This window comes from Trachypithecus francoisi, unplaced genomic scaffold, assembly GCF_009764315.1.
Source record: "Trachypithecus francoisi isolate TF-2019V2 unplaced genomic scaffold, Tfra_2.0 Lachesis_group16, whole genome shotgun sequence".
Classification (NCBI taxonomy): domain Eukaryota; kingdom Metazoa; phylum Chordata; class Mammalia; order Primates; family Cercopithecidae; genus Trachypithecus; species Trachypithecus francoisi.
The window spans coordinates 20,943,236-20,969,779 of NW_022681461.1; the positions used below are offsets into that span (position 1 = coordinate 20,943,236).

Here is a 26,544-nt window from a genome sequence, read left to right on the forward strand (position 1 = left end):
TGAAGCCCATCGTAACAGGTAAAATACTACCAAAGCAGGAGGAATTATCTGGAAGGTGAAGTTTCTTGATTTTTATATTGGCTCAAGATGGCAATATAAATACTTGAAGGGGCTTGTCTTGAAGCTGTGCATGCAAAGTACTTTTCACAAAAATGTAAAAATATCTATTGTCCATCTGAAAATATGGGGGTGGAGGCTGAAGAAAATTATGAGGAAATACATTAAGCTCCTACTAGGCCCTCCCTTGAGTCTTCCCTAGTAGAGAAGGATCCTTGAGAGTTTGTATGATACTTGCTCTTCCTAACAAGGTACAGCCAGGATAAAGCTACCTTAACTCCATCTTGAAGCTTATATACATACCCTTTCCTGAGATTCACATTAATAAAACAGAGACACAGATTGGGACCTGACTCATTTAATTCCATGAACCAGACCTGTTTTGAGTGCCAACCATGTGTCAAGAATTAGTTTCTCTCTACTTGCAAATACGAGTCTCTTTCTCTTCTTCTTCTAAGATTTGTGATCTCTGCGATCTCCAATCACCAGATGTGGCCCCACTCAGGTTGTCTTCATTGTCAAATTGGAATAGTGATAATAATGAACAAATTTCAAATGTTTAAGTTGTGTCAAGCACTGCTTTAAGTGCTCTTTGTGCATTTTTTCAATACATGCCACACACTGTCACAGTCATTGTTGTCAACACTCCCATTTCACAGATGAGCAGGATTGAGCTTTTCCCCAAGGGCGCATGGCTAAATAGAGACACCTTTCAATCCAGGAACTCTGGCTCCAAATGCAAGCCTGGGACCAGTGTGCTACACTGCACCTTAAGAAGTTTACAAAGAGGAAAGGAGTGGTTTGTGAGTTTAATGTCCAGTGTATATAATAACTATCAACTGAATTCACAATCATTTACTTGTGGTAACTCTAGCCGTGGTAAGAGATGTTTCTTTTGACTAGAATATATCTGTTTGGTGAGTTAACATCTGATGGTTGCTTGATGGTGTTTTGACTCTCATGTCTTTAGTGAAACTAGGGAAATTATTACCTAGGAAATGCCATGCCTTTTGGAGATACAAATCTTTCGAAGAAATGGGTCCTGTGAGTTGTAAGGGTCTCATAGTCTCTTGACAAATATTAGAAAACCAGGTGAGGACACAAAGAACTTTAGTTGCTGGTGATGGCTTCAGAAGTCAGGGACTCTTGAGCAGAATCTTGAAGGATGGAGAAGCTAGGTAGAAGAAAGGGGAAAAGGCATCCTAGACAGGGGATGTTCTGAGGCCGTGTGTGGGAAGGAATGCTTGGTGACTGTGGAGATGTGGGAAGCTGTGGCAGCACAGACAGGGCCAGAAGCTGCGGTCACAGGAGAGGAAGTCAGGAGGAGCTGGGCTCTAAGGCCTTTGACACTGTGCGACTAGACAGGGCTTTCTCCCGTGGGCAGTGGGAGGCGGGATTGGAGGGGACTGTCTAGTGACCATGAGAGCATCATGGAGGCCATTGCCATTGACAGGCCAGGTTGAAGCTGCTGCAGGACTGGAGCAAAGGGGTGCCTTTGGCTATGGAGACAAAGGGATGAGCATGTGCAATGTGTGCAATTTTCTACCTTAAGAAAAAAATAAATTAATACGTGGGAAAGTGAAATACTATATGTAGAAAAAGGCTAACAAACATGGCAAATGATCACTTTAAAAAAATTTTTACTTTACGTTCTGGGATACATGTGCAGAATGTGCAGGTTTGTTACACAGGTATACATGTACCATGGTGGTTTGCTGCACCTATAAACCCATCATCTAGGTTTTAAGTCCCACATGCATTAGGTATTTGTCCTAATGCTCTCCCTCCCGTTTTTCCCCACTCTGTCACTTTTTTAAAAGTCAGCAATAAAAATAAATTGAAACTAAATCAAATAAATTGACACTATAGAGAACAAAATAATAAGTATAACAATGTAATATAGTAGTAAAAGAAAGTAATAATAAAGAGAATAAAAGCCACTTTGGTGATAAAAGAGTAAGAAAAGTTGTAACAAAGAATCAAAGTTGATATAGTATGCCAAGACACTGTAAGAAAAAATAATTTAGAATGACAGATTTTGAAAAAGCTTAATTTTCAACAAGTTTAAAAAATTGATAGGGCAGATAAAAAGTGTGAGTTCCTAATTGGAATTCTCAGGTGTAGCAAATTCTGTGGGTCTTTGTTAGAAAGGGGAGGTGCAGAGGACCCTGAAGGCAGGGAGCATCTCAGGTCTTGCTCCTGACAATCATGAAGGCCCAGGAGTGGTCCCCTCCACCCATGAGGCGTAATCAGTCATCCTTCTGGCTTCAGTAATCTTGCATGCATGTACCACAAGGAGCCACTGGGTTTCTCATTTGCATGGCTACATTGGGGACCATGCTGTTAAGTGCAATCAGCAATATAGGGAGAGGAACAAGGAGGTGAAAGAAAGAGAAGATAATGAGTTTGATTTTGAACCTTTTGAGCTTTAAATATCTAATGTTCATCAAAGGCAATATAGCCCATAGGCAGCATCTATTGGAAATTAATAAAAATAAGGGTCTAGGCATTCAGGTTAGTGGTGCAGATGGAAGAAAAGACTTGAGAGCCGTTGAAATTCTTGTGGGGAAGTCGAAAGCAACACAGCGGAGAGAGGATTGGTAAAAGATAAAAGTCGTGGAAGCAAAGACTAGAAGCTAATATGTGTCAAGAGGAGAGCCAGAGATGGCCAGAAGCTAGTATCTGTCATAGGATAATTCAACTCATGATACTAGTTTCCTTGATTTAAGGATCTCACATGTGCTGAGGTCCTTGTGTTAGGTCCTGCTGTTGGTTGTGGCTCACAGAGATGGGGACGATGACAGCTCAAAGTTCTTTGTATCCTGTTCCTTTTGACCAATGTGAGCTTAAATCTAATATTTCTTTGAATCCCTGATGTTGATATCACTTAGAGTTCTTTTATTCTCTCCCATGAGCATCAGTTAAAAGATAACATTACTTATTGGACTATCCATGAGCAAAGAGGCACAGAAGTTCAGAGACATTAGTGGAAACACCTGAGCTGCCTGAATCCTCTCCAAACTGGTAAATGACTCCTAAAAGATGAGGAAATTCAAATTCTGGCTTCTGCTGAGAATTGAATATTTCCCAAACCGCCTGATGCACAGCCCCAGCTGAGACCTAATGCAAGTATTTTGCTTAAGAGAACCCACAAATGCGAGGTGCTTCTAACAATATATGTCAAGCAGTGTGTAGCTGATGGTAGGAGTTAGATTTATGCATATTGTGGTTGTCCATTTCCAGCTGTTTTTGTGAAGTCAAACTTTTTTTATGTTAACGGATCACATTATTATCACATTTACTAGAGAATAATGAGATATGGTGGTGATACATCATTGGCAGCTCATAGCGCCATTTGAAAACATGCTTGTTTTTAAGTCTGAAATAATAGGTCAAAGAGAGAGAGGCACACTCTGCAAGCGCGCGCACACACACACACAAACACACAGCTCTTAACAACTGGTCTTGAGTAGCTGTAAATGCTTTGTTGCCAGGAGTGAACCCTAAAGTGGCTCACAAGAGTGCCCTATTTCTTCCAGTTAACTACAAGGACAAACACATCTCAAAGTTGAGATAAGTGACCAGTACGATTTGCCAAAATTCTAAAGAGCACTCACCATGAAATGGATAAAGGTTACCTTTGGGGATTTGCACTGCATGGATTCCATGAAAAGTTTGTTGGATATTGTGTGAGATAGAGAAATAAAGTGTATTGTATAGGATACTATGAGGTTCCCTGCCTTTGCTTCACACCCCAGGCTTACAAACGTGCCCCATAAACATTCCCTCTGTGGATCTTGCATTTCATATATGTATCTAAACTCTTATAGTCAAATTACACTTTTAGTATTTGCTGTCTGGTGTGATGATGAATCCTATATGTGTCCCTTCTTTGCATGAAGTAAGATAGTCAACCTCTTCAAAACTTTACATCATTCTAGATTTAAGAGACAAGGAAGAGCTTCTCAGGCAGAAGGAATAATGTATGCCTGACATGTTCAAGGAATTACAAGTTAGATTTTGTTTAGGTGCGTGGGAGGGGATGATGGTGATGACAGATAAGGCTGAAGGGATGGAGAGAGGCTGTGGCCATATAGAGCCTCAGTACAAGGCTAAGTATTTGAACTTTATACTGGAAAAAAAATCAAAGGGGAGGGATAAAGGACTCAGTCATCTTTGCACTGGAAAACAGAATATGTAATTAAAGTCCCACAGCTGCATGTAACATTGAATTCTTCCAGGTTAAAAAAAAAAAGTTTAATCTTGTGATATTAATGGAATGACATTTTGAGGTCTTGAGAATGGGCACAAAAGTGGGAAATGAATTTCAATATGGGAAAGACACTGAGGATGATGTTGATTAGATAATTCACTCTGTAATCATCATGCTATGTGTTAGTAAGTATAACCCTGGAAAGGTCTTGAGACTCTTCCCAGCCTGTTCACCCATCCCCTGGGCCAGAACACTCCTTAGGAAAAACAGTCAGCTAAATATTGGGCAGCAACATTAAGGGTCTTTAAACAAAATGGGAAACGTTATTCTGCAGTGCAGAAAGGTCATAGTACAGATCTGGGAACTAAATATTAAAAATGAGTGTGGCTGGATATATGGAGAATGTTGGACCCAGAAGGAACCTTAGATATCAGATGTTACAACAGCTTTATTTTGAGGGTTAGAAAGGTGAAGTGATTTGGTTATGAACGCACAGTTTAGGCAGCAGGGCCAGAATCCTGATCCTCTGCCCTGTGGTTATCTCCTCCCCAGCTTGGCTGCCTCATGTCATCCCAGTATTCCATTTGGTTTGTTGCATGTCTTGTGAAGCCCTCAAGATTTTCTCATCTGTTTTCCTCTCTCATTGGTAATGCTCACTTAGTGACTTCATTTCAAATCCTTAATCCCGCTCAAATAAATATCCACAACAGGATCTGTTTTCCTGCCCATCCTTTAAGGAGCGCATGAATTCATTTTCTAATGTCCTTCCCTCACAAGGGGGACCAGGCACAGGGCAAGGCTCATCGATGACCCAAGATGGCGGCCGAGCATTTCTCCCAGAGATCTGTGAAAGTGGAGGACAAATATGGAGGGATGGAGATGAGCCGGGGTAGAAAATCCAGACTTCGTGAGGATAAATCCAAGTGAGCCACTCAAACAATACGAGGCAAGAGATAGAAAATGGGTAGTGGATTCTGGGAGGCCAGTGAATAGGAAGGATAGAAATGAGTAGAGGAACTTAAGGCCATCAAAAATTTCTGAGTAGAAAATTGGGTGCTTTATAAAGCACTTACCTCTGTGCTTTCTTTTGTGCTTCCTGTGTGTGTGGATATTTAAAGGGGCTGGAAATGTGCAAAAACATGTCACTACTTAGACATTACATTGTCATCTTGCTGTTTCTAGTGATGTTAATTATCTCCATTTCAGCAGATGTGTGGCCTCAGATGGTAAAGTCAGCGGCCTTTTTTTCTCACCTGGAAATACATACAACCATTTGAGGTGACAAATGACAAGGTGTCAGCATACCCTGAACTTGAGTTGAGAGCTATACACAATATTATAGGTTTCCGAGCATCACAAACACCCTCTCTGTTTCTTCACTGGGCACTAAATGTTAATACTTATTTCACTGGGCTGTTGGCAGGAACAAATGAAGCAATCTGCATTAAGTCACTAGTGCAGTGCCTGGCACATGCCATTCTCTTGAGCTCTCCTCTACAGATCCCACAGGTCATATGACTTCTTGGGGTACAGTGGCTCACACCTGTAATCCCAGCACTTTGGGAGGCCAAGGAGGGCGGGTCACCTGAGATCAGGAGTTTGAGACCAGCCTGGCCAACATGGTGAAACCCCATCTCTACTAAAAATACAAACATTAGTGTGGTGTGGTGGCCTGTGCCTATAGTCCCAGCTACTTAGGAGGCTGAAGCAGGAGAATTGCTTGAACATGGGAGGCAGAGGTTGCAGTGAGGCATGATCGTGCCATTGCACTCCAGCCTGGGGGACAGAGTGAAACTCTGATTCCAAAAAAAAGAAAAAAGAAAAATCAAGAAAGGCGTAATCAGATACAACTGATGTTAATGAAGTGTCTACTTTGTGGTTCAGTGCCTCTCTGTTTAATCACCACAATACCTACTATGCGGACTGTTTCTGACACTTTAAAAGAAACCCAAGGAAAATGACAGGTAACATGGGAGAGGATAGAAGAGATCCTAAAGATCGTCTAATTCATAGACACCAATCTAAGACCCAGAACATTTGCAGAGGGTACACAGCTAGTGAATAGCACGTATATGGTTAAAGGACAACACTTCTGGCTTCTGGTCTAATCTTCATTCTACCATGTAACTCATCCCTGCCGTTGATACATCTGTAGTTTTTGCTGCACTGACTACTCAGAAATAGTGCTGTCGATGGTGATCCAGCCCTGTGTCACTGAGGAGACTCGCAGTGGACTAGCTCTTCACTTACTGGTCTTGGTGTTGGTTGAGACACTAAGTATATGTGTTGTAATTCCTTAGGGCATAAAGTAGTAGTATCCAAGAAAATACCTCCAAAGCTTTACTGCTTATAACTCCAAAATTTTATTTTTATTAAAAAAGTATTTATATGGAACTTAACACACAGCTGGTACCCTTTGAAGGATTTTACAAAAATCAACTCATTGGCCGGGCGCGGTGGCTCAAGCCTGTAATCCCAGCACTTTGGGAGGCCGAGACGGGCGGATCACGAGGTCAGGAGATCAAGACCATCCTGGCTAACACAGTGAAACCCCGTCTCTACTAAAAATACAAAAACTAGCCGGGCGAGGTGGCGGGCGCCTGTAGTCCCAGCTACTCGGGAGGCTGAGGCAGGAGAATGGCGTGAACCCGGGAGGCGGAGCTTGCAGTGAGCTGAGATCCGGCCACTGCACTCCAGTCCGGGCGACAGAGCTAGACTCCGCCTCAAAAAAAAAAAAAAAAAAAAAAAAAAAAAATCAACTCATTTAATTTTTAGAAGAACTCTGTAAAGGAGATGCTGTAGTTGTCTTCATGTTTCAGATAAACAAAGTGTGGCACAGAGAAAATAAGAACTTTCCCAAGTTTGCAAAAATATGAAGAAGCAGAATCTGGCCCTAGAGTTCATGGTCTTAACTACTCCACTTACTCCACCGACTTGCCTCTCAGGAATTATCAAAACTGCTGATTCTTCCTCCCCAGAAAGCACATTCTTTCATTCATTCTTTCCCTTTCTGGAAGTTGTGTCACTTTTCTTCCAAGTGGCCTATAGTCCATTTAGGCTTTCCTAATGCTTGCTTTTTTTTTTTTTTTTTTGAGACCGAGTCTCGCCCAGGCTGGAATGCAGTGGCGCTGCAAGCTCCACCTCCCGGGCTCACGCGGTTCTCCTGTCTCAGCCTCCTGAGTAGCCGGGACTACAGGCGCCGACCACCACGCCCGGCTAAGTTTTTGTATTTTTAGTAGAGACGGGGTTTCACCATGTTGGCCAGGATGGTCTCGATCTCCTGACATCGTGATCCACCCGCCTCGGCCTCCCAAAGTGCTAGGATTACATGTGTGAGCCACCGCGCCCAGCCAGGCTTTCCCAATGCTTTCTATGTCTCTGATTATCTTGCCTGCCTGTATTCTGACTCTAACATCTCCATTCATTTTGCTGTACACTTCAGTTATAGGAAATTAGAGTCCAGTAGGATGAAAGGTGAAATACCAAGACATTCACCATTAACTCATTTACCAACACTATATACTATGTGCTAGGTATGAGGGACATAAGGAACTAAAATACACACAGTTCTTATCCTCTTGGAGCTTTCAGTTTAGTCAGGAAGTGAGACATTAAACAAGTAATCATACATATAAATGTAGATTTCAAACTAAGTGCTATGAAGAAAATTATTGGATGCTGTTTTGAGAAAATATATAACCTAGTTTACATTAGATAAGGAAATGTGTAAGGCCTCCAAAGAAAGTGATTTTTAAGTTTATAAATCAAGCATATACAGTATAGGCCAGGAACGGACTAGGGGTAAGAGCATTCAAGGCAAAGGGAACAGAAGTGCAAAGACTCTGAAGCGGGAAATAGATTGGCACATTCAGGAAACTGAAAGAAAATTCATTAGAAACTGCATGTGTCATAGTGAGTGTAGGGGAGGGGATGGCATGGCTGGAGAGGTGGTGGAATCAGATCCTGCAAGCCTTCCCAGGCCAGAGTGAACACTTCAGACTTTATTTTATATTCAAGGGAAGCCACTGGAAGATTATAAAAGAAGAACAGATTTCATTAAATATAAAATCAACATAGATTCAAATTTTCTGGATGGGCAATACTTATGTTCACAGGAAATGCTTTAAAATATGCAGAAGATAATTAAATGGGCAATGGACAAAGTGAAAAGCTTAGACTTTTTTTTTTGGAAGTATCTGAATGTTCCTTAGTCATTTAAAGGAGAATTGAAAAATAGCAGTGAGTCCCACATAATCCAACCTGTGAGATTAAGGTTCTTTGTGGGGAAGGACAAAGATCTGTAAATTTACAGTTTCCTTCCAAAGCCAGTTTCGAATTTTGATAGGGATGTGGCAAAGAATTAACGAAAAGCAGGTGACAATAGGAATAAAGAGATGGGTTAGAGGCTGCCTTCATAGACCATGGGAGAGGTGACCACGGTTTGAAGTAGGATGGGGCAGTCAAAATGCAGTAGAAAAAATCAAGATATATTTGTATATATATTTAATATATATAATTTATTCAAGTTGTAACCAATAGGATGTGTTGATAGACTGGCTCTGGGGATTAGGGAGGAAAAAATGTCCTGGATTATTCTCAGGTACGTAGCATAAAAACTTGGTGGATGTCATAGACCACTTTCTGAGATGGGAGACACACGGCGTGAGGATTGCAGGCACACCCTAGCTTGCAGCGTAGCCTGTGTGGTCCTGGGGTGGGTGTCATAGACCACTTTCTGAGACGGGAAACACACGGCGTGAGGGTTGCAGGCACACCCTAGCTTGCAGCGTAGCCTGTATGGTCCTGGGCATCTCCCGTTACCATGAAGAAGCTGGCTTCTCTTTGGTTCTCAGTAGCTGTCTTTGTGGCAAACGGCTCTCCACATCTGAAAAAACAAACAAAAAAAGAAAAAGAAAAACCCCCTCTTGCTGCTTGGTTTTAAATGAATCTTGGATACAGGTAGCCAGACTAATGGTGTCTCAACTTGTCTTCCAGTTTAGGATTTTAATTTTTGGTATTTTTCACTTCTCTCTGGAAATCTGTTCAAATCTGATGTTGAGGGAGTGCATAGCTGCTTCATTATTAGTTTACTGATAAATAAATATAGAAAATATAATTGGGTCATGTAGCTATCGCTAACCAGTTTTTTAAAATATGTATTTCTTGGATCTTACATAGGCCTGAAAGTTTAGTTGCACTACTTTAGGAGTCTCTTTTTATGCATTTGTTCAATTAAAAGCTAAAAAAAGACAAATCCTTAAGAAAATACCAGTATTTTTCCTACATATGAAATCAAAGGTCCTTGTCTGAAGATGAATTTTACTAGTTACGAGAATCTTCCTATTTTTCTAGCTTAGTCTCTGTCATTTCCTGTAATAGACTTGTATTTTACCAGCAGCTCTCACACGATTTCTTTGTGAAAAATATTTCTCTGTATAGAAGAAAGTTTATCATTTGGAATGCTAAATGCAATTATATTGACATATGGTGATAATGGGATAAAGCATACGGGTTAAAGGTTGCAGGAACCATGGCTTGGCAATTAGCGATGTAAATGAAACATTCATTATCCATCATGCTGAGAAGTTGATGAACTGTACAGTAAATCTGAGCCCACAGTCAGGACTGAGATAAGTCATTTCAGACAATACAGTGGAGTATTTATGAGCACCAGGAACAATGTTTCAGATTTCTGTCATGAAGGTTTCTTTACCTATTTAGTTGAATAAAGACCTTATAAAGTCCAAGCCACAATGCTGTCTTTCCACAGGAATAAATATGAGATTCTAAAACTTTCTCTTAAGATGAAGCATTCTGAGAGCTAAAGTGGCTAGATGTTGACAATCACCATTTTTCATAAGTGCATCCCGTAAGAAAGATGTACTGTAGGTTGTTTGTCTTGAAGAAGACCAGTGATGTATTTCAAAATTCGAAATTGGCTTTGGAAGGAAACTGTAAGTTTACAGATCTTTGTCCTTCCCCACAAAGAACCTTAATCTCACAGGTTGGATTATGTGGGACTCACTGCTGTTTTTCAATTCTCCTTTAAATGACTAAGGAGCATTCAGATACTTCCAAAAAAAAAAAAAAAAAAGTCTAAGCTTTTCACTTTGTCCATTGCCCATTTAATTATCTTCTGCATATTTTAAAGCATTTCCTGTGAACATAAGTATTGCCCATCCAGAAAATTTGAATCTATGTTGATTTTATATTTAATGAAATCTGTTCTTCTCAAGTTCTTTATTTAATCACATAAAATAGTATCTTCAAAGGTGAAATTAAAAAAATCACTGGAGAAATGTTAAAACTTCATTTATTTAAGGTAACTAGTGATACAGCTAGCAAACCCAAGAAGCTAAATGGAATGGAAATGCTCAGTGGTGCTCAGCCATTACCCAGGACCAGAGATTCCTTTGTTAACAGTTCAATTTGTTGCGGCACAAGTGAGGATAAATGGGGCCCTGACAAAACTATGAAATTGAATGATAATCATAATAACATCTGACATGTATTAAATTTGATGTTATGCCATTTCTGTTCCACCAAATGTACTAATATGGGCATTGTTCTAGGCACATGAAATAAATCATCTCAATTCATCCTTCCAATAACCCAATGAAGTAGATCATACTTTATCCCACTTTATGGATGGGGAACCTGAGGCTCAGAGGTGAGAAATGATCGTCCAATCATCCACGTTCACACTACTAGTAAACAACTGGGCTAAACTTCAGCTCCAGCTCCGTGCAATTCCTCAATGAACCTCTTTGTTGTTGAGCTTGCTCCGACTGATCTCCTATATATGTGGCCATCCCATCGTTTCAGTAGTGCCCCAGTTTGAAAGTCCACTTCATCAGGCATCCAGTGCCTTCCAGCCTTTAAATGTCTCCTATCAAACTGGAAACAATTAGCCTGAGAAGATCATCTTTGCCAGTGAATTAATTTATTGAATGTGTTGTCCCGTATCTTTCTATGGGGGTGAAAGGCTGTATTTCTGCCATAAGAGAATGCTGGCTGTCTCTAGAAGAGCTGAGGGAAAGGTTGGATGAGGTCCACGCCCAGCTCTTACAATGGCCTGCAGCGGCCCTCCTCAGCCTTGACTCACCTAGGAAACTTGCAAGCATCAGATTCCCAAGTCTACCTCCAGAGATTCTGATTGAATCACTCTAGGCTGGGACCCAGTTCCTTAGAATAATTCTAATGTGCAGCCAAGGTTGGGAATCCCTGGATGGAAGTACGTGATTTGGTCCCCTCTAACCTCACCTACTATTTATTATCCCTCCACCTCCCACTGATATAGACATGCTGTCTTCCTTGCTTTTCCTAGAACACAACAAGCATGCTTTTGCCTCAGGGACTTTGTACCTGCTGTCCCCTCTCTGACTAGAAAACAGTTTCCCTAGATTCCTGCATAGTTAGCTCCTTGAACTTATTTCAATTCTCTGCTGAAATGTCATGTAAATGGTGGTATCTTCCCTGACCATCTTATTTAAAATAATACTTCCCTTTCCCCTAATATTCTCTATCCACCTTATTCTGTTTGAGTTGTCTGCACTGACCCATCAACCATTGACATATAACGTATCTACTTGTTTATATATGTATTCTGTTTCACCAGCATTGAAATGTGACTTTCACAAGGGTAGGGATTTTTGTCCGTTTTATTTAATGCTGTATCCCCAAGAATGCCTTGCATAGATTGGAACTAAGAAATATGTATTGAATTGAATAAATGAATACATTTGGGAAGGAGCAAAGGAGTCCTTGCCCCTAAAATTCATTTCTTCAGTCAGCCAGCAAGCTGTATGGAGTGACATCTATGTGCTGAGCTCAGAGCTCTGCACCTGGGATAGCATTTTACAGAGCGTGGCTGGCCAGTGCTCCTGCTTACTTTGATTTTCTGTCTTCCCACCATTCCTGTGCTTATTATATTCTTTCTCAGAAGACTTTTTCCCCACTGTTGAGAACAGGGCAGTTTGAAAAACCTCCCTACTAAAACTGAGGTTGGCACCCCTCTCCTACTTCATTGTGGAATCCTGGAATGGTCTTTCTTACCCTTTGTCCCTAGCAGTCCCACATGCTTTGGGTCATTGCATTTCTTCCCTTCTCTGCCCACCCCCACTTCTCTCCTTCAGACAACATCATCTCTCAGCAATATACAACCTCAAGGGCTATGGGGCAGGGGAGAAAGAAGGGCCCAGGAGGAAGCTACCCTGGTGGCAGTGGTGCAGCGGCAGATGTGGGAACCCAACCCAAGAGGAACAGTTTAGGAGTGTTGAGAATCTCCGCTGAGTGGAAGAAAGGTCCAGGCCGTGTGTGTGTGTGTGTGTGTGTGGTGTGTGTGTGTGTTTGTGTGTGTGTGGGTGTGGGTGTGTGTGTGTGTGTTTTGGTAATGAGAAAGAAACTCAAGAGAAAGCTTCATATATCTTCAAACATACAAAAAAAACAAAGAACAAAAAAAACTGCTGGCTGGACGCAGTGGCTCATGCCTTTTAATCCCAGCACTTTGGGAGGCCGAGGTGGGAGGATCGTTTGAGGTTAGGAGTTTGAGATCAGCCTGGCCAACATGGTGAAACTCCATCTCTACTAAAACTAGAAATACTAGCTAGGAGTAGGGGCGGGCACCTGTAATCCTAGCTACTTATGAGGCTGAGGCAGGAGAATCGCTTGAACCTGGGAGGCGGAGGTTGCAGTGAGCCGAGATTGTGCCAGTGTACTCCAGCCTGGGCAACAGAGTGAGATTTGTCTCAAAAACAAAACAAAACAAAACAAAACACAAACAAAAAAGAAAATGTGGTGTATATGTATACCATGGTATACTACTCAGCTTTTGCAGCAATGTGGATGGAACTGGAGGTCATTATCCTAAGTGAAATAACTCAAAAATGGAAAGTCAGATACCACATGGTCTCACTTATAAGTGGGAGCTAAACAGTGTGTACACATGGACACAGAGAGTGCAGTAATAACATCGGGGAGTCCAAAAGGTGGGAAGGCGGGAGGGTGGTAAGGAATGAAAAATTACCCACTGGGTACAATGTCTACTATTCGGGTGATGGCTACACTGAAAGCTCAGACTTCACCACTACTCAATATCCGTGTAACAAAACTGCACTTGTACAGCCTAAAATCTACAAAAATTTTAAACATTTCATTTGTGCTTACTGTCTTTACTGAAATATTAAATATTTACTAATGAGTTGATTACTCTGTGCACGTGAGATTGTCTTTTGTAGTTAAAAAGAAGGGATGCTTAGAAGTAGTATCAGTGTTCTTTCTTATCCCTATCCCTTCCAAATCTCATACCAGAAAGTGCTGGAATTTTTTGGAAGGAAATAGAGAAGAGTGAAATTAGGTTTAGGGATGGTAGTCATAGGAGGAGGGGAGTCTTGGAAGTTATAGAAGTGGTGGTACTGGGCGTTGGTCCAAGCTAAAGGCTGGAGGATGATGTGTTAGAAATGAGCCTGTATCGCCGGCATGACGGCCGGTGAGCAATCCTTGTGCTTTTTCTGGGAGAGGTAAGGCCCAAGAGAATTTGCCTGAAATGGGATGATATACAACCCAGTTTCACACCGAAGAAAATTTGAGGAGTTCTAGGGCAAATGTAAAGAGATAACATTCCTTGCATGCCTGAAGAGAAGATATACGGGCAGAGTGAGAAAGTGACTTTAAAAATGACAAAATAGGCTGAGCAGAGTAGCTCACACCTGTAATCCCAACACTTTGGGAGGCTGAGGCAGGCAGATTGCTTGAGCTGAGAAGTTTGTGACCAGCCAGGGCAACATAACGAGACCCCACTTCTACCAAAAAAAACCACAAAAATTAGCTGGGCATGGTAGTGCATACCTGTAGTCCCAGCTACTCTGGAGGCTGAGGTGAGAGGATCGCTTGAGCCTGGAAGGTCAAGGCTGCAGTGGACTGTGGTCGTGCAACTGCACTCCAGGCTGGGAGACAGCGTGAGACCCTATCTCAAAAAAAAAAAACAAAAAAAAGACAAAGTACAAAATGGTCCTCTGAGAATATTGCTCCTCTTGGTCATTGCAAGGAGATGCATTCTAATGGGATGTTTTCATTTCCACTCCCAAATCTGAGACGCTTGTTTCCCCTCCAGTGTTTCACACAGATGGTTAGTGAACAAGTCCTTCCCCCGACCAAATAAACTTGATTTTCTGTCTAGTCCTATTCAGTTCAGGTTAGCAAGTAACAGGGCAAATATTTTTTTCTTCTTTGGGACTTGAAGTATGGTGTTTTATAATTCACTGAGTGATTACAGTGTGCCCATAACTTTATGTAAATTATTTTTATTTCTCATAACTCATCAGTGTAGTAGATATTAGTGTTCCCATGACATTGATGAGGAAATAGAAGCTCAGCAACAAAAAGTAATCCATAGCTGGTAACAGAATTTGAACTCAGCTTTTTCTGTCTCTAAAATCTACAACCTCTTCGCTACTCAGAAGTACTAAAGCTCCTCTGTTTCCTCCGTTTTTAACTTTCTTCAAATCATTATTTTGTCCCGGTTTAAAGAATTGGGTCAGGCGCAGTGGCTCACGCTTATAATCCCAGCACTTTGGGAGGCCGAGGTGGGTGGATCACCTGAGGTCGGGAGTTTGAGACCAGCCTGACCAATATAGTGAAACCCCATCTCTACTAAAAGTACAAAAATTAGCTGGGGGTGGTGACATGCACCTGTAATCCCAGCTACTTGGGAGGCTGAGGCTGGAGAATTGCTTGAACCCAGCAGGTGGAGGTTGCAGTGAGCCGAGATCGTGCCTCTGCACTCCAGCCTGAGCAAGGAGTGAGACTCCATCTCAAAAAAAAAAAAAAAAGAAAAAAAGGAATTGAACTGGAGGCCAGGAATGATGGCTCATGCCTGTAATCCCAGCACTTTGGGAGGCCAGAGCAGGTGGATTGCTTGAGCTCAGAAGTTCAAGACCAGCCTGGGCAACATGGTGAAACCCCATCTTTACAAAAAATACAAAAAATTAACTGAGCATGGTGGTGCACACCTGTAGTCCCAAACTACTCAGGGGGGGTCAGGTGGGAGGATCACTTGAGCTTAGGAGGTTGAGGATGCAGTGAGCTATGGTTGTGCCACTGCACGCCAGCCTGGGGGACAGAGTGAGATCCTGTCTCAAAAAAAATCTTTTTAATTAAAAAATAAAAAAGAGTCAAACCTATTCTTTTCCGTCTACTCTGCCCAAATTTCCAAGTAGACAATCTGTTATTTGAAATGACCCAATTAAATTTAAAAATACCTATCCTTTCCTAGCCCTGAAGACTTAAAATAGATCTACTGTCTTCTAAGAGTCATTTTGTTTAGTTTTCACTTGCTCCTTCTATTTATAAAGGAGTATCATTTCTCTACCTGCTTTATTCCATTAATTACTTTGCACCTTTTTTTCTGTGGGGTTATTTTTACCAAAATTAATTAACACATGGGGTCTCCTAGGTAAGTTTCCTTGTTGAATTCCCTTTACCAGTTGAAACATAGGAACAGGGAAAAAATATTCTTACATTACCGCACCTACATAAGATGTACTTGGCCAGGTGCAGTGGCTCACGCCTGTAACCCCAGCACTTTGGGAGGCTGAGTCAGGCGGATCACCTGAGGTCAGGAGTTCGAGACCAGCCTGGCCAACATGGCAAAACCACTCCTCTACCAAAAGTACAAAAATTAGCCTGGCGTGGTGGCAGGCATCTGTAGTCCCAGCTACTCGGGAGGCTGAGACAGGAGAATCACATGAACCTGGGAGGTGGAGGTTGCAGTGAGTCAAGATGGCACCACTGTAGTCCAGTCTGGGCAAGAAGAGTGAGACTCTTAAAAAAAAAAAAAAAAAAAAAAGATGTACTAGTGTGTATGTGATGTGACTGCAAGATGAATGTATTACACTTAGGAAGCCAGGCAACATGAATGAAGAAAAGATTGTCCACCATAAATCAAACTTCCTTCCCATTCTTCATTCTGGTATCCTCCCAGGGCTTACAAAAATTTCTGTTTCTTCAATGAAAAGGGTTTGGAAGTAACATGGCCTGTTTATTGCATTCCTTCTCTATCAGTGCACACAGTAATTCAAAGTTTTTCCTTAAGCTGGATGAATACCAACAACAACAAAAGACCGCTTTGAAGTAAAATTAACTTGGGAAATAAGCATGAACTTAAAGTAATATAAAGCAGGGGAAGTTGGTGGGATCTCAGGTTACAAATTTCAATGTAAGAAATTATATTGTTGATTTGATTTTTGTTTCTTAATACAAATTGTTCCTTTTCCCAGGTGGAAAGGTTTTGGAGGAAACATACACTTTTCCTGTTGAAGGAAAAGAGCAAAAAGTGACTTGGTTGGGCTTCCCAACTTCTGTTAAAGCCACTTAATTTTTTGAAATCCGTGTGTGACTGTCTGTCAGTAATTTACATAGTCAGCCTGGGTACAGTGGCTCATGCCTGTTAATTGCAGCACTGTGGGAGGCCAAGATGGGAGGATTGCTTGAAGCCAGGAGTTTGAGACCAGCCTGAGCAACATAGTGAGACCCTGTCTCTACAAAAAATTAAACAATTAGCTGGATACAGTGGTGTGTGCCTGTAGTCCCAGCTACTCGGGAGGCTGGGGTGGGTGGATTGCTTGAGTCTGGGAGGCCAAGGCCGCAGTGAACCGTGATTGCACCACTGCATTCCGGCCTGGGTGACAAGCAAGACCCTGTCTCTAAATAAATAAATAAATAAACTAATTCACAGTGTTCACAAGTTGCAGTTAACCTTCTCCATAGGAGGAGACTTTTGCAAAACTCTAGAGGTTATTTGTGGTTTCCTTTAAGAGTTTGCTTAGAGCTTGGAGGCAGACAGTTTCCAGAGTTTCAAGACTGCGTAGCAAGTGATCGGTTATGCCCCAACCTATGTATTGCTGTGGTTGCGTAGCCCCCAAAATGACTATTGCCACTTTAAAAAAACAATGAGAATAAATATTTTTGACTACATAATTGTAACTATCCCTGAGAAAGCCACTCCATACCAGTAGCTAAGAAGCAGTGATCATTCTGTTATTTCTCTCTGTAGTGGACACTGGTGTCTGCTCAAAAAGTGGTTCATTTCGGTGCCGGGATAGGATAAAAACACAAGCAACACACAAAAAGCCCTTTTCCTTCAGCTTACAGAGGCAGAAGGGAGGCTTTCCCAGCTGACACCTGGTTTAAAGCCAGAAGTGGAATTTCAGGATTCTTGGGTTAAAATATAGTTTGTGTGGGGCCATATGCTCTGCTTTCTGACCTCGTATGGGCAAATTTGCTGTAATTCAGATTTGTGTTTGGCATCTTTCTGAACCCACTGAGTCCCATGCCGTTAGTGTCCTCCTTATCTCAAGGAGAGCATTTCTGCTATCTTTTTGTCAAATAAGCCAGAGTGACTTTTCCTTTCTCACTTAGCATATGGTCTGCAAACCACACCTGAGTGGTTGGTGGCTTTTGTGGGCAGTACACAGAGTATAATGGCCTCTCCCTTCGGGAAATAATCGGAAATAAAAACAGAAAGCAGTAGCCAATTCTTGGGTCTGCTTTTCAGTCAGAATGACATTTAAGTTTGGTTTTTCCTGTTTTCTGGTTTTTGCTGAATTTTTTGAATATTAATTTACTGAATGGTACAGTTGCTTTGATGTGTACAATTTGCAGCCATTCAATACTGTTTAGTGTTACCCAAACACCTCGATAAAGTAGCAGTTATTACCCTACCACTCCAGCAATCCCTGACTCCCGACCCACCTTAGTCTTCCTCATTGCACCTGCCTTCATGTCACATTGCTGCTGTTTGTGTCTGTCTCCTGGCTAGCAGGTGACTCTCCTTAAGCAGGAACTCTGCTTCATAGCTCTTTCTTCTGGAAGAGTGCCCAGCATATAGAAGGACTCATTAAGTGCATGAAGACCTAATTCATATTTGACAGCTTTTGAGGATTCTGTAACTCTGAGTTTATTAGTTTTCATTTTGTTACTGTTGCAGCATTAAAGAAATGCCTAAGTTGATGAAAATTAAAGGATATAGTTTGGCCATTTTCTTATAAATATTCTTAAGATGCAAAAACATACATTTGATCACCAGTTATCAAAATTGCAACATTTCACATGGGAATATAATTTATATGATATTTAAATCGTATCTAGTTTCTATGTTTATCATTTATATAGTATTTCTTCAGAATCATTTCTGTGGCATTTTCTGTTTTGCCAGTCTTTTAGTATCTTTAGAGAATTTTTTGTCAATTTCTCAAGAAGCATATCTACTTTAGCTTGCTATTTATGGTAATTTGTAGCAAAAATTTAACAAATGATACAATGTCTCTAGCTATTTATTAGTTTACCAATTAGTAATTTTTTGTCAGATTTTTTGAAATTTAATTTTTGGTATCTTCCTTCACAAATTTACTTTTGCATTGATAGTTGAGATACTATCAAAGTTAAGGTACTAATCATACTGACCGTTATGAACAGTCATTTCTGGATTTCTCCATTGTCCCTTTGCTATTTGGAATGATTTTGGGCTTCACTTTCTTTATTAGGCTGACTGAGCTGCTCTTGGTTAAAAAACAAAATTTAAACTTTAAAGAAGATATCAGTTAAGTTTATTGCCAATTGTTGCAATAAACCTAGAATGCTTTCAACAGTTTTGCAGGATTTTGTTGTGGTTGAAATGTTAGTTTCATTTGGTTTACTTTTAGTTTTAGTTAATTTTAGTTTTACCATAATATTTCACCAGTTATTTCATAGTCCATTTTAGATGAATGTCAATTTCACGAAAGGATCACATTTCAGATACTGAGTCCTTTTCAATTTTTGAATCATATATTCACTTGAAAAAGCCATTAATATATTTTAAAAATAAGGTAATAGATTGGATTGAAAATGTGTTTTAAAAAAGAAACTTTATCACTTAAAAAAAATCCTTGATATTTTAATGCCCAAGGAATGAATTCTCATTCCCAAAAGTGTTTGGTTCGAAGTTCAGAGAAACTTAGAATAAACTTAGGTAAAATGCCTGAGTTGAAACTCAAATAAACACACTCTAATTAAGTTAAAACAAGTGTAAGGGTAAAAATAATCTTCAAAGAATGTTGCCTCAAATGAAGTCAAAAAGTTTTACTATGAATGTTATAGTAAAATTAACAAAAATAAGTTTTTAGTGACTAAAGAATTGTGGTGAATATATTTTTGGTGCATTAACAGTAAAAAATCGGCAGTGCCCTGGTATTCTGGGAGGATACCTGCATTAGGTTATGATATTAATACATTTTATGTTTTTAATCCTAAAAAATGAACTTCATTGCTCTTGTCTAGTTAGAGTCTTTATAATACATTTTCAGGATTGTTTTCAATTTAATTATTTGAAACATAAACATTTACTTTTTTCATTTCAAAGTGTTTTTGAGAAACCATGACAGAATATTCAGGATAATTTTAATTGCTACCACTTTTTTGAAAGTAATCTAGAAATGTCGATTTAAATTTTTAGTTCACATTCCCTTTTATCCAGCAAGCCTTCTTTGATAAGTTCTCCTACAGAAATACTAGCATCAGAATATAACAACATATATTGAAAGTGTTTCACCCCTGTAATCCCAGTACTTTGGGAGGCTGAGGCGGGTGGATCACCTGATGTTGGGAGTTTGAGTCCAGCCTGACCAACATGGAGAAACCCCATCTCTCCTAAAAATAGAAAATTAGCCGGCCATGGTGGTGTGTGCCTGTAATCCCAGCTACTTGGGAGGCTGAGGCAGGAGAATCACTTGAACCCGGGAGGCGGAGGTTGTGGTGAGCCGAGATTGCGCCATTGTACTCCAGCCTAGGCAGCAAGAGCAAAACTCTTAACATTTTCAGTTGGAAGCAATGGAAAGCAACCTTAATGTCCATCAATAGAGGAAGGATTGAATCAATTGTGGTATAGCCATGCGAAGAAGTGCTATGGAGCTACTGGAAAACAGTTCAGTTATTCTACATGTACTGATGCTGAGGGATGTCCCCAATGTATTGAGTTAAAAAAATTTTTTTATCTGCAGAATAGTATGTATAATTTAATCTCACATTTTAAAGGATAAGAGATGTATACAATCAGAAGAGAAACCAGAGTATAATAATCTCATATTTTAAAAGCAAAGCAATAAAACCCAACTCATATATGAGTACCATAATGGAAGATTCTAAGAATATCTCTCAAACTGTCAATATTGGTTGAGAAGGTCTGCTGAGAGGCCTGGAAGGGGTTAAGTTATATATCTTTGTTTGACTTGTTAAAACAAGGCATCTATTACTATTGTTATTTAAATTTTTGATAAAGTACAGTGTTTTTGGTAGTAGAAATTATGCAAAGTAAAGACTTACAATTTCTTTTTTATTTTAATGTAGCATAGAATCCGTACAGTGTCTCACACCATGCAAGTGTCCAATGATTTGTGATTAATCATAGAAGATTCAAATTACTTGGGTGGTAAGAAATTCAAAGGAAACTGGTCAGATTAAGGTGAGGTAAACCATACATTTTTTTCTGAAGTGAGTTTTTTATGAGATGACTTCAACTTTGACAAAATTGTTGATCATCTAGTCAGCAGGGGTATGTGTGTGTGTGTGTATATATATATATATATATATATAAAATTTTACAACCCAAAGATAAGAGACCTGGAGAACTTTCTAGATGCAGCTGCAGACAGACTTGAAAGTCATTGACATGGGGCCAGGAGTAGTGGCTCATGCCTGTAATCCCAGCACTTTAGGAGGCCAAGACAGGAGGATCACTTGAGGTCAGGAGTGTGAGACCAGCCTGGCCAACGTGGCAAACCCCCGTCACTACTAAAAATACAAAAATTAACTGGGCACGGTGGCACAGGCCTGTAATCCCAGCTACTTCGGAGGCTGAGGTAGGAGAATCACTTGAACCCAGGAGGCAGAGGTTGCAGTGAGCCGAGATCGCACCACTGCACTCCAGCCTGGGCGACAGAGCGAGAATCTATCTATCTATATATATATATAAAGGAAAATCATTGAAATGGAAGTGCTAGTTCAAGGGAAGGTATAGACAAGCTTTCTGCGGAGGGGAATTAGACTTATGTGATCCTCCTCCTCAGGCAGCAGTGCTGGGATGGCCAGGGAGGGATTGGTGGCGCTGGGAGGTGACAGGACTCCCTCTGACCTGCCGCTGTGATGCACGTATAGCTGGAGAGCAGTTTCCAAATCACTGAAGAAAGAACAGAGAAGATCAGAGAGATGTGAATGTGTAATTATTAATACCTCCAGTCCTTGCTCTTTCATACCCAAAGCGAGGATCCAAGAGGATTAGGAAGCCAGGGAAGATGAGAATAGCCACAGTGGGCGTGAAAGGGTAATGCTGAAAACACTGAAAATGACAGTGTTCGGATAGAAGACAGGAGCCAGTGTGTGCTTCCTGCAGCTGGATTTTTACACCCCTGATAGACATGTGCTGGGCAGGCTGGATTCATTTAAAGACTCACAAGAGATGCACAATATATATTAAAAAAAAATAGATCAAGAGATGAGCCTTTAAGGTGCCTCCTGTTAGGGGAGGAGGAAGAAGAGAAGTCATCAAAGAAAGTAGGGAAACAACCATGAGAGCAGTGTCATGCAGTCACAGAAGCAAAGTTCTGGAAAATAGTTCTTTTTCTTTTTAAAGAGGTGATCAATGGAGTCGAGGGCAAGTGAGAAGTGGAAACCAAGGAAAATAAAGAATCGGTGCTTTTCTTTTTCTTTTTCTTTTTCTTTTTTTGTTTTTGAGACAGAGTTTTGCTTTTTTTGCCCAGGCTGAAGCGCAGTGGTGCAATCTTAGCTCACTGCAACCTCTGCTTCTTGAGTTCAGGCTATTCTCCTGCCTCGGCCTTCTGAGTAGCTGGGATTACAGGCATGTGCTGCCATACCCAGATAATTTTGTGTTTTTAGTAGAGACGAGGTTTCACCGTATTGGTCAGGCTGGTCTTGAACTCCCAACCTCAGGTGATCAGCCCACCTCGGCCTCCCAAAATGCTGGGATTACAGGCGTGAGCCACAGTGCCTGGCCAAAGATTCTGTTTTGAATAGGTCCTTGGTGACTGCCGACAATAGTTTCAGTAGAGGAGAGAGTTTATTAATTTGTTAAACAGGTATTTATTCATCACTAAGTATGTTGGAGACACTATACCAGAATGGGCAGTGAATAAGACAGGCAAGGTTATGATTTCATGAAGCTTAGCTTCTCCTTGTGGGGGAGGTGTGGCGAGGTAGGAGAAGTAGATGATAAGCAATAAATAAGGAAAATGGTCATTTTGCATAGTGATCATGTGTGTGCCTGTGTATGAGCTGAGAGTGACAGTGGTAGGATTGGACTGCAGAACAGTACTTTGGAGAGAAAGCCCTCACAGAGAATAGATATTCTATATAATAAGAAGCCACACATGAAACTCCCTATATAATAAGACTCCCTATATAAAAGGAAGCCACACATGAAAAAATCTGGGGATAGTACATTTCAGGCTGAAGAAATGGCAAGTCCTAAGGCCCTAAAGCAGGAGCAAAACTGACATATTTGAAGATGGCTAGTGTGATTGGACCTCTGTGAGTGGGGGGAAGTGGCATAGGATGAAATGAGGGAGGTATGTAGGGACCAAACCATGGAAGGAAAGCAAGATTCCCAGAAAAAGTGGGTGGGAGAGGCACTGTCCATGAACACGATCCAGTTGTCCAAGAAAGTTAATTTGGCAGAAAGAAATAGAATGTTAATGTTGGTTCAGATGCAGAATCTAGTATGTGTTTTATTTTAAATAAGGGAGGATTAAGCATCCTTAAAGACATAAGAAAAGAGAAAGCTGACTCCTTTTCTTCCAGTGACCATTAGTAACATATTCTGTCACAAGGCACACAGCCACACACTCAATGCTGTCATTAATCCCACACAGATAGGCTTTGCCTGCGGAGTGAGCATATAGTATCCCCTGAAGCTTGTGGCTTTTCTGCTTGGAGCTAGTTTGTAAAAATCAAAAATGATATTGCACTTACACTGGTATATTTCTAAAGAGTTTTTTTTTTTAGACGGAGTCTTGCTCTGTCACCAGGCTGAAGTGCAGTGGGGCAGTCTCGGCTCACTGCAGCCTCCGCCTCCCGGGTTCAAGCGGTTCTCCTGCCTCAGCCTCTCGAGTAGCTGGGACTACAGGTGCCTGCCACTATGCCCCGCTATTTTTTATTTTTTATTTTTGTATTTTTAGTAGAAACGAGGTTTCATCATGTTGGCCAGGATGGTCTCACTCTCTTGACCTCATGACCCGCCTGCCTTGGCATCCTAAAGTGCCGGGATTACAGGTGTGAGCCACCGCGCCTGGCCTCTAACGAGCTATTTGTAAAGGTTAGGTCTTCAGTCAAGAATTTTAAAGCTGGATCTTAGTGGTTATCTAGTCTCACCTCTCCATTTCATAGGTAAAGGAACTGAGTCCCAGAAAAGCATTGATTTGGCCAAGTTCAGAAAGCTAAACAGTGACTGTCGATGTACAATTCTGTCTCTTAACTCCTAATCCAAATGTCTTCTTGCTAGATAAGGCTGTTGCCTTCAACATTTGAAGACTCAAACCCCATGGATGGAGGGAGGGGCATTCAAAACAATTGACTACTTCCTTCTCCTTGATATCTATTTCGTCTTGGCTTCTGTGGCATCATTTTTTCCCAAATGCCCCCCACCTCCTGGAAGCTCTATTTCGGTTTCCTTTGCTGGCTCCTCCTCTTGTGTGTAGCTTCTACATGTTGGAATTCCCAGCTCAGTTCCAGCTCATTGACTTTTCTCCAACTGCATGTCCACTCTAGGTGGTTATATGTTAATGCCCCCCCAACAAACGTACATCTGCTACTGAACTCAAAACTTCTAACTTGCCTGCATGGTATCTCCATTTAAATATCTAATGGATATCTCAAATTTAACATGTACTAAACAGAACCTTTGACCTTTTCTCTAAATTTGCTCTGTATCATTCTTCTTTCTCAGTATAGTTAGTCAGCAGCATTAAACAAGTGTCTTCTACGTGCCAGGGTCTGTTGTAGACACTGGGGTTACAGTAGTGATGAAACAGACAAAAATCTCTGTCATCAAGTATCTTACATTCCAGTGGAGGGAGAAGAACCATGGAAGTCAAGCAGATGGCTTGTTCACTTCAAAAAGGCCTAGTCCCAGCCACCACCTCTCACCTTAACCATTGTAATAACTGATCTCCCTGCTCCTGCTCTTCTGCTGTCCAATCAACGTAGCAACCAGAGTAATTTCTATAAAACACAAATATAACACAAATTTTAATTTGGACACCCCCTTCCCCAACTTTAAACCTTCTAGTCACTTCCCATAGCTCTTTGACTAAAATTCCAAACCCATTCCCATGGCCTACAGACCTCTGTATCATCAGGTCCTTCCCACCACATGGATCTTCCTGGTCTCCCTTGGCTGCAGCCACACAAATCTCCCCTCTGTTTTTCTGATGCCAGCTTCTCGGCACTTGCTATTTCTTCTGTCTGGAATTCTCTGAGTTCGGAATATGGAAGGAGCTGGCCACTCCCATGATGCAAGAATGTCAACCCACATACAACCATACCATATCTTGGATTGCCCAGTTTAAACCTTCCTTCTGCCTCATCATGCTCCTTCCCGTCACACTATTTTGACATGTTGCTATTAAAAATTATCTTATTCATTTATTTATTTGTTGTCTGCCTCCATGCACTGAAATGCAGCTCCATGAGAGCAGTGATATGTCTGTCTTGTTGGCTCCTGTATCACTGGTGCCTAAAAGAGTGCCAGAAACGCAGGAGTTGTTCAGAAGTATTTGCTCTGTAAATCAACGAATCAAGGAATGCATTGTGAATGAGGTTACTGCTCCTACCCTTGCCCAACAAATAATCTTTTAAACCAAATGAGATTGAGATCCACAGGTCAATTCTAGAGGTGCTCCTCTAGTGAAGTCTTGTCCAAATGCAAGTTCCCATCTTTACTAATATCTTTCAAACAGTGTAACTCAATCCAAGTGCTTAGCCTATGGCAACTCATTAAATTTCCTTTCCTCTTTTATTCCTTGACTCATGGGCACCTCTCACTGTCTAAACACAGAAGAAAGCTCTGTCTTCTCCATGCTTCCCCATGCTCTTTATCCCACTCCCTGTTCCCCGCCACCCCTCTCCTTCTCCATATTGGGCCGTCCAGCACTTCCTATCACCGCCATACCATGCAGCATATTCTCCTCCCCACCTTCTCTTCTGCAGTATCCACCAACATGGCTTTTAATCTCTTAGTCCTCAGAGAGCACGGGAGAGGCAAGGAAGCTGAATAGACGACACCAGAACCTCTCTTGGGGGTGGGGGATATGAAACTTCATCTGTTCATTATTTTTGTGTCATCCCAGTCCATTGGAGGAAGTGGGCAAGTACACCACCAGTTCGTGGTTGAAGTGGTATTACGAGTATGTTTCCTCCAGGAGAGTACAGAGTAGTTGCATCTAATTCAGACTTGGGCGAGCACTCCCAGAATCTTGCCTATGCTTGTTATGGCTCACTTAGATGACTACACTTACTGCAAAGCCTATTAACACTTAAGCTGCATAGTACACCAGGTACCATACTAAGTCCTTTAAGGTAACTTGTTTAAACCTCACGTAACTCTGTGACACCGATACTCCTGCTATGATCCCATTTTATGGATGTGGCAATTGAAATTAAGTAACTTGCTCAGGATCTCATGACCAGTAAGTGACTTGACTTCCAGTGCAGGCAGCCTGAACTCCAGCATCTGGGCTGTTTGTCGTGAAGCTATAATACTGCCCTGAACAGAAGACCTCAGTCTTCACCTCGTTTTACATAGGACTTGAGGAAAAATACACATTGTCAGATGGAGATGGAGGGGGAGATGGAGGGGGAGATGGTGTACCAGGTGGGAGGGGTGTAGGTATGTGGCAGTGGATGTGTCTCAGAAATGGCAACCATTCAACGAGGTTGGAGCTGAAGACACAGTGGGGAGTGAAGGAAGCTATTTTATCCATTAAAAAAAAATTGTAAATCAGAAACTGAATATCCAGTTTGCTGGTTTCTTTTGAGGATTGCTCTGCCTGGGATTTATCTTGAGTCCAACTAAAAGCGTTTTACGTAGTTTGTTTGGATTAAGATTGCCAAGTTGTGGAGCCACTGAGGCTCCTCACGCGTCCACAGCCATGCTCATGGCAAAGGGCTTGGCTCTGGAGCTCAGTCTCATGTGGTCGTGTATGTAGGGACCTCCACCTCCATATAAGAGC

General features: G+C 41.3%; 1 protein-coding gene and 1 long non-coding RNA gene across 14 annotated transcripts in view; one reads left to right on the forward strand and one right to left on the reverse strand.

Moving 5' to 3' along the window:
- The window catches only part of PRUNE2 (prune homolog 2 with BCH domain), a 301,009-nt gene that overhangs the window by 126,114 nt on the left and 148,351 nt on the right, over positions 1-26,544 (forward strand). The gene's annotated exons all lie outside the window — the stretch shown is intronic.
- LOC117098446 lies at positions 1,681-24,778 on the reverse strand. The gene is made up of 3 exons (XR_004443409.1): positions 24,659-24,778; positions 5,344-5,523; positions 1,681-5,114 (listed from the first exon to the last, which is right to left on the reverse strand). It is a non-coding gene; the product is annotated as an uncharacterized LOC117098446 (long non-coding RNA).